Source organism: Oncorhynchus mykiss, chromosome 12 (genome assembly GCF_057628025.1).
Source record: "Oncorhynchus mykiss isolate SJ-2025 chromosome 12, ASM5762802v1, whole genome shotgun sequence".
Lineage (NCBI taxonomy): Eukaryota > Metazoa > Chordata > Actinopteri > Salmoniformes > Salmonidae > Oncorhynchus > Oncorhynchus mykiss.
In genome coordinates, this window is record NC_143033.1 from 66,517,026 (window position 1) to 66,517,786 (window position 761).

Sequence of the window (761 nt, forward strand, 5' to 3'; positions counted from 1 at the left end):
GAAGGTCCTTATCAAGTTTTGCTCATAACGAGGGCAGCAGTAAAGGTCCAGGGAAAAAATCACAATGGATACATGTCACTCATTGCAAGGTTGCCCTTTTTAATGACAAAGCAGAGCCTGGAGCATAAAGAACTGATTGATTAGCTATCGGGGGCCAGTCTCGGGTGAAGAGGCACAGTAAGATGATCAGAACCTGATAAGCTTCTATGTTGTACACTTCAGTCATCGTATTAGGGATATCTCGGTGAAATGTCCAATGTTTTCCTGAAAATTGGGACATGCTTACTATGTTAAATATCAATTTCTCTTGAAACCAGGACATGTTACTTTCACTTTTTTTGTTTCCTTCGTTACAGATCATGAGAGTCTACCATCTGAAGCTGAAGCGATATCCCTTGATCCAAGGACTGTACTTGAAATGGTACAAGATCACCTGTGCAGTGTTAATTAGAGAAGTCCTTTTCAACCAGTGGAACGGAAGAAGAATTCCTCACTACCGGGAAACGGTCAGAACCACTGGAGAGAACCACTGGAGAGAATCACTGGAGAATCACAGAGGGCAGGGTAGAAATGACCATCTATTTCCAATGTAGATTTGTCCTCTTTGAATAAACCTATTTTCCTACCGCCGATTTGCTTTGGGGTCTGCGTTATTGAAGAGTGACATCAACTGCTAACAGCACTGTACAGCTCGAGCTGGTTTTGACAATTAACCTTCTTCACACAAACAGCTAAACCAAAAATGGAGACTTAGAGGTAGG